Here is a 6,744-nt window from a genome sequence, read left to right on the forward strand (position 1 = left end):
GCCTCTTAATTATAGCATATTTTCCTTGCGCACTTTTAGATTGCCAGTTTCCAGGAGTTTATTATGTGTTATTCTAATTAACATATGAAAAAAAAGTAGGTGTATTTCACAAAATGGAGTTAAACTACAGGTCACCCGTGGGCACGTCCCTACATGTTTTTGTAACCTCCAGGGCAGAGGTCTTCAAACTGTGGGGTGCTCCTCCCTGGGGGGGGGGGGGGGTGGGGGGGTGTGACAGTATTCTCAAGGGGGTGCTAATGCCTCAACAAGTACTTGTAAATGAAGATGGCCTGGTAGAACAACTTTTTCATTTGACACTTATCCAGGCTGTGTTCATTTACATGCAGCCATTGAAGTGCTTACGAAAACTATGGGAACTGTGATTCCGAGTGCCTGGTGGGGGGTCAAAAATATATCATAGACTGGGATTCACATCAAAATCCTACTTCCCGTTTGTCCTACTTTCCATGTGTGCTGCAATGTACGGCACACATACAAAGTGGTTTTTGTACTGGAAGGTGCCCCTTTCAGGACAAAAACTATGCCTTCGAGAGCACAGATACCCTTGTAATATGCCACAAGGGTGTCAGCGGAGGCACCACATCTTAGCAGATGTTGCTCTGTTCTACTATCTCCCTTTCAGGCAACGCAGATAGCTACTTTATTTTATAGAAACTTTAGTTGCTGCGCTGCACTGCATGCCTTCTTAGTAAATCTGCCCCTGTGTGTTTAAGATAAAACAAGTGATTCAACAAATATATTTTAGTAATAGGTAACAGGTGAGGGGGCACTGCATCCTAATTATGGCTGTTTTATAAGACAAAAAGCCCAGGGACCCTTTTCCTTGCTAGCATTAGGGCTGAGGTCACCTTTGTGCACTGGGAAACGGGCTCAAGCAACAGATAGGAAGATGGGGGTATTTTTTCCCCTTATTTTTATCTATACACAAGGCAGCAGATGCCCGCTTTGGGCCTCAGGCCTATAAGATATAGCCAAATGGAATGAACAGAGGAGACAGCCAGGTTGTGAAAGGCCATTATTCCCCAGGTATGGAAGTTTTACTATCCTTCCTTGTCTGCATTAGTGCCAAAGGGAGGGGGCGTCAGAGAGATGGCGGGAGGCAGATGGGGCAGGATGGGGGCCCTTAGTTTTAATGAAGGCTAAGGAAACTGCCATCTTCACAAGGCAGTAGCTATTATTAGAAGAGCAGGAGCAGTGGCACTGGGGTCCAGCAGTGTGAGGGGCCCACTGCATCACAATCATGACTGTCTGCCTTTACAAAAGGGGCTTGAGGGCTCAGACTTAGGGCTGAGGGCATCCTTGCTGCAGAAATGGGGCAACACGTAGGAGCTCATTTTTTTCTCAAAGGGATAGAGTCTGTTTCAAGACTGGAGGGATAGCTGGTATGACGAGGAAGGAGTGAAAGAGGCAGAGGAGATAGCGTGGTACTCAGTGCCGCAGCTATAATTGTTGCTGTTAGTGCTGTTGTATCAGGGCCCAGGAGACTGAGAAGCTCTCAACCCCCTGATTATGGGGATTAGTGTTTTGGTCAATTTCTGTTTTTGTTTGATATATTTGCTCTTTTATATGTCACACATTTAGGGCCTTATTACGTGGAACCGGCAAACTTGTGGTGGTGGTTCGACCGCCACCACCCGTCCGCCCTGGTACTTGTGTGGTGGTGGGTCTACCACAAAAGACCGCTGCGTCCACTGGGATCAAGGACCGCGGCGGTGGTCTGACAATGGCCTGAATATGCTGGCGGTGCCGATGCTGGCACCAACGAGCATATTCCACCCTGCATATCCACTGCCCTTTTTTGATGGCGGGGACCCTGTCATGAAAAGTGTGGCAGACATGCAGGTAAGGGGACCCTAACTGGGCCCCTGGTCAATTCTGGGCCTGGGGGTGCATGTGGGGGTCATATGTTGTGCCCCCCTGGAATTGCACCCTTGTTCCACACGGTGTGGCATGGTGCTCGCCACATCATACAGGAACATGCTGCAGGCTCTCTCGCAGCAGTGGTATGTTTGTTAGGCTCTCCTATGAGCCGAACATACCAACGCCATGAGTCCGCAGCAGGACCACCCACCTGGGATTAAAGTCATAATTCGACAGGCGGTCTCACCACGGCCTTGGTAGTTTTCCTGGGACCGTTGCCGTGGCAGTCCAAGCCGAAGACTGCCAAAGTTATAATAAGGCTCTTAGTGTGGGTTATGAGCTACAGAAAAAGTCTTGTGTGCTTAGTCCTGCTCCTCCTGCACCAGGAATTATTGCCATAAGTCTTTGAAGGGGAAGCCTGACTTCAAAACATTTTGCTCAGGGGAACTCAGAGCAAAGAAGTTTGAAGACCTGTGTTCTATGGTAAAACAGTTCAAACTCACTTTCCACTAAACAAACCACTTATGCCTTCTATATTATCACACAACTTAAGACATTCCCTAAAGGTAAGGTTTTTGAAAATGTATTAGACTGAAACGAGAAAAAGACAAAAGGAATAATAAAAATTCCAAACTTTTTACATAACGCTCCATACCAAACTTCTGTCAGTGCTGTAAATAGGAGATAGTTCTCCAGCATTGTGCCTTTGCAACTTAAAATGCCGGACTCCTTATCTACAAAACAGAATGTTGAATCAGCAAAAAGTGGTTGATCTAACATTGCTCCAGCTGGAAAATGTACTAATATATCATTTGATTGTCAATTTTAGGAGACTTAGGGCCTTATTACGAGTTTGGCAGTCCCGTGGCCTGCCGTATTGGTGTTGGCCATTACAAAAATGGGGTAACCCTAAATTGGTCGTGGACCTGGGTACAATACAATACAAACAAGCATTGGCATAGCCAATAGGTCTCGCCTTTGGGACCTTATAAGTGTATAGTTATCCAGCACAATATCCTTGATGCAACAAAATCAACTGTTGCATGGATGAACACTTATGAGGTCCCAAAGGCGAGACCTATTGGCTATGCCAATGCTTGTTGTTCAGGCTATGGAGACAATGGCCGAATGGATAGGCAAGGATGCAATGTTTTGGGGAAGAATGAGTAGTTCTTTAAGCGGATAACCTGCTCCTTTTCATTAAGCAATTTACTTAGTGAGTCCCCATGTCTCACAGATAATGTCCCAAATGAAGAGGCTTCTGGTCTGAAGGTTGGCTGTAGAAAATCTGCTCCGATATTCTTAGCAGGGAGATTGAAGAGGCACCATTACAACCACAACTGGGTATTAGCTCATGCAGAACTTTGGGGAAACTCTCCCTCCACCCCCACTTTCTCCCCAACTAGAAAGAAAACTGATCAGAGGAATAACGGTGATGCCTGCACCCATACAAGACTATGCATATAATAACAATAAAACAATTCCTAAGTCATACTATGGAAAATATTACAAGATATTATGCTACCAGTACGTGTAGTAACGTTTTCTCCAGCCTTTACACTGCTTGTGACATTTGCACTAACCTATGCATACTAACCCTACCACACACCAATGCACTGCAACATGAACATATTTAAAGACATTACGTTCAAAACATTTATTCCCACCCTTTCACCATTGATAGTTTTACAATCTAATTCAGTGCATGGAGCGTGCATTAAGCCTGTACAAATACAAAGTTGTGTGCAGGTTAGCCTATGGATACATGTGCATGGCATCTTCTTCACAAGTCAGATCTACTGACTCTACTTTAATTCTGTTGTGGCTTGTGAGAGGTAGCGATTTATGCAAGGGTTTACCAACGACAAGGAGTGGGAGTCCCTAGTCAGAGCGCGATATAACAGCTGGATGAAACCAACTTCAACAACAAGCACTAACACACGCTTTTTGGTGACTAAGAAGTCCGTGACATTCTACTGAATACCTTCTAAACGTTAACACTGTATAACTAACCCCCAGCTATACAAATTTGTCAAGCCACGTGCTGCAAAACCAACCTGAATAAATTACATTCTAAAGTGCCATAGTCCATGTGGGTGCCTCCACATTCAAGTTTAGCAAATAATGACCGAGTTACACATTCTAGCCAGCTTACAGCCAACACACCAAGAACTCAATTTGGCCACTGCCTTTGTGTGAAGTAGCATCAATCACACAAAAGCGGTGGGGGGGGCATGTAGTTACATCAAAAGGACCCACAAAAGTAGTCTTGTTATGAATGCAGGATCTGTGTGTAGAGATTAGAGAGGACACGGAAGAGCTGAATCAATCAAAAGTGGCGAATGAAAGCTACTATGAATAACCGTATGGGCAAAGCTAATAAGTCTGGGTTTAATGTGCTAAGAAAGGATACCTCATTTGTGTATGCCTGTGTCTTCCCGCATCAGCACATTAAAGCAAGAACCATTATATAAACGCATCTACAACAAGGACTAAAGACATACAGTGACAAAACACAGCTGGGCACCCACGAAACCACATAGGCACACACAGAACACCTATATAGGGCATGAACATTCTGTAAGGTTACCACGCATAAGGAAGAAGGCATGGGAGGGTGGGGTCAGCTGCAACACTTAAGGCCGTTGTTAGAGCAAGTATTTCCACTGAAGTCACGAGCTTTCGCTTGGCGTAGTACTCATAAATAAATAGAGCTCAGGAAGAGACCACAGGAGGTAGGCGAATGCCTAGTTATTGGGGTATTCATTTATGGCTGCAGACAATTGGTGATGGGTGGCAGGACGCAGGCAAGACAGACGAAAGAAGAACAAGCGGCCGGTGGCAGGACGCAGGCAAGACTGACGAAAGAAGAACAAGCCGCCGTGAAAGTAATCGCGGTCAAGCGCGGCGCGCGCGCCCGCGCACATGCACTGTAGTTCTAGGCTGGCCTGGTAGCACTTTTTGGAGCCCTCTCAATAAGTCTCGCCAGACCAGCGCATGCGCTGGGTCAGGCGAGACCTAAAAACAGTGGTCCTAGACCTTCTTTGAAGAGACATTAATCAATTCCCTGTTTAGGTATATTTAGTAACAATTTACATGAGCATTCTCAGGCACAATGTACCTGCTCATAGTATTGAATACCTTATTCAAAAACTGAAAGAAAGAAGTGCAACTTCGCATAGCCTACTTCCCCATGCATTTTATTCTTATGCCAATGGTGTACAACTCAAGGACATTTTCAAAATGATGTACGTTTATCATCAAGCATAGGCGGTTGCTCCAGATGGAACGTGCGTAAAGGGAAAGTGCTCAAGTGTAAAGAGGTGTGAAAAGGACTTCAAAGTAGTGACATAAGGGAAGAAAACATTAGTATTTTTGAACAGCTGGACTGGTTGTAATTCACCATCCTATCGGGCCTGGCGACGTTTACAGTAAAAAATCTCAATTTAATTACAATTTAAATTTACATAGAAATACATTCTTGCGTGGCACGTTTTAGGAATGAGTGTGGGGTCCAGGCTAAATATAGGGGCGTCGACGTTTTGACCCGTCTTGTGGCCACAAGGGTAGTTCGAGCCTCGGCCTTGCGGGTCTTCCTCAGGACAGGATGGGGCAACCTTGATAGGTATAGGGCCTAGTCACATACCCGCCAAAAAATGCGGGATGCAGGTTCCTAGTAAATAGAGGTCCATGAAAATTCTGTGGCCCAAGGTGCAATCCCGCCAGTAATTGCGTATCAAAACAATAGCCTTAATCGTACGTGAAATCAGGAGTTGGAAGGCATACGGTCCCCGTGGAAAGTCGACCGTAGATTGAGCAGTGAATGCAGGAACAAGTTCATTACTTGCGCGTGTGTGCGGTCGTCTCCATTTTCGGTACGACTGAAAAAACATTTGATACGCAAATACCGGCGGAATTGCACCATGGGTTGTTGCACTTCTTTGTTTCAGTTTTTGAATAAGGTATTCAATACTATAAGCAGGTACATTGTGCCTGAGAATGCTCATGTAAATTGTTACTAAATATACGTAAACAGGGAATTGATTTATGTCTCTTCAAAGAAGGTCTAGGACTCTTGTATTGTATTGGTGTTGGCGGTCTGAGCATGGGGAGCTCTGCGGTCTGTCCGCCGTATTATGTGTTTGGCTGATTGCCTTTGTGAAGACTGCCGCTGGACCGCCAAGACCACCAGCAGACCGCCGACCTCCGAGTTTGCGATTGGGGAAAAGCAGCCGCCATAGGGCAGTACAGAGCAGCTGCACCACCATCCGTATTACAAGTTGCCTGTTCCACGAGTGGACCGCCGCAGTTTGACCACCTGCTTCAAGGTGGCAGTGATGAAGGAATTGGGGTGCATACTTTCCCCTTTCTTGTTCTTCCAAGCAGATTCTGAAATGAATCCCTTTCTCCAGGTCCCCCCTTCACAGTAGGATCTTCACGCCGAGGATTATGACCCTGTTTGTGGCAATCTACAGGATAGTCCTTTTTGTACCATAATAACCATTGCAACGAATGCCACATTACACGCTGACAGTTTCCACTAACCTAGTTTGATCAATAATATTCCTTATGGGGAATTCCTAAGGATAAGGACGATTTGCTCGCAAGAGAATGAATGGCATAAAAACAGCATCTGGGCAGCAGCCAGATTTAGACAACGGGACTACAACAAGAAAGTGGTAATGAATTGTCGTCTAAAAACTGAAAAATTACAAAGATCTGAATTTATTAAATAGAAAAATCAAATGGGTGACAAGAATGAAAATAATCAGAAGATACGCTTGATCACACCCTACTCTACTGAAAACAAACATATTATGTGAATACTACGAAAAAACGGGCATATCTTGCATCTGGATGCAA

Source organism: Triturus cristatus, chromosome 1_2 (genome assembly GCF_964204655.1).
Source record: "Triturus cristatus chromosome 1_2, aTriCri1.1, whole genome shotgun sequence".
In the NCBI taxonomy this organism is placed as follows: Eukaryota; Metazoa; Chordata; class Amphibia; order Caudata; family Salamandridae; genus Triturus; species Triturus cristatus.